This window comes from Penaeus chinensis, chromosome 35, assembly GCF_019202785.1.
Source record: "Penaeus chinensis breed Huanghai No. 1 chromosome 35, ASM1920278v2, whole genome shotgun sequence".
Classification (NCBI taxonomy): Eukaryota; Metazoa; Arthropoda; class Malacostraca; order Decapoda; family Penaeidae; genus Penaeus; species Penaeus chinensis.
In genome coordinates this window covers 19,737,697-19,739,401 of record NC_061853.1, presented here as the reverse complement: position 1 = coordinate 19,739,401, position 1,705 = coordinate 19,737,697, and positions in this window count along the sequence as shown.

Here is a 1,705-nt window from a genome sequence, read left to right as displayed (position 1 = left end):
CATTCAAATAATCAAGTATACATTCCACTTGGGTTTGTTTCCCAGTCCATGTTGCTCTCATCCAGGGCCTTTGATTTACTTTAAAGCATCTTTCTTTCCAGTCCTTTCTGACCGCATTCGTAGTCATTTGGTCATTTTCCATATTTCAGCCTATGCGCTATTAAAAGGAGACATTTTAGAGAGTTAACTGAAAAAGCACTGGTGACGCCCACTGGGGCTGCATGACGTCCACTGCAAGGAACGCCATGACAGGGAAGCTTGACTTCAACCCTGTCTTTATTTTGTACATTTTAAGTTTTCCTTCTCAAGAAGTTTTGTTAAGTTCATTCTTACTACTACTGATTCATATTTTTGTTTTATTTTGCTCTAATTACTCTCACTTAATTGTATCTTTGTAATTGTATTTTTAGTATCTTTATGTCTGGATGTAGTTTTATAATCTTATTTGTTCGATATACTTTAAAAGGTCTCTTAAACTTGAATGTTGAGCCCGACTTTTTTTCCTGTTCAAGTCTAACCTTTATACTCTTTCTATTCAAGTCGGTGACTAATAATTATGGTTTATCTACAAGGAACTGCAGACAATAGTATCCTGTGCCAGGCCAAGGTTCCTTAAATGATCACTCCCTGCCTTCCTATCTATATATATATTTCGTTTTCGGGAAGCTGTTGGGGAAATAGCATCACCTTGCCTGACGCTGTTTTCCGTGTTCCATCCTTGTATATACATCTTTCAAGAATCTGTATAAGACAGAGTTTACTACTCTCATCTGTATAGAGACAAATGTCTTCATATCCAATAATGCTCTGCTGAAAGGCTTGTTATTCTCATACGCTTTTTTGCCCTTAATAGTTTTAGTATAGTGATGCAATCTGCAATTGAGAATCCCCGAATCTTCTTGATCTAAAAGCAAATTGGGATTTTTTTTTGTCAATTGCCCCACAATCGGTATTTCTTAAGATCCCTTGTGATTTCCTTTATATATATATATATATATATATATATATATATTTATATATATATATACATACAGATACTTATTTACCCATAAACATATATACATGTATACATATATACATATATACATACATACATGGATATACATTCATTCACATACACAGATACACATATATATGTACATACATACATATATACATACACAAACACACACGCATATATATTCATATATATACATACTCAGATTTATATAAATATATGTTTACAGACAAATATTATATATATATATATATATATATATATATATATACAGACATAAATTATATACTACACACACACACACACACACACACACACACACACAGACAAGCACACTTCTAAATGTACACACACACACACACACACACACACACACACACACATATATATATATATATATTATATACACATATATATATATATATATATATATATTATATATACACACATTATACACATGCATATATATATATATATATATATATATATATATACATACATACATACATATATATATATATATACACACACACACAAGCATATAAATATATGTATACACACATTATATACACACACACACACACACACACACAAATATATATATATATATATATATATATATATATATATATATATATATATATATGTGTGCGTGTGTGTATGTGTGTGTGTGTGTGTGTGTGTGTGTTATTATCATATATAATATAT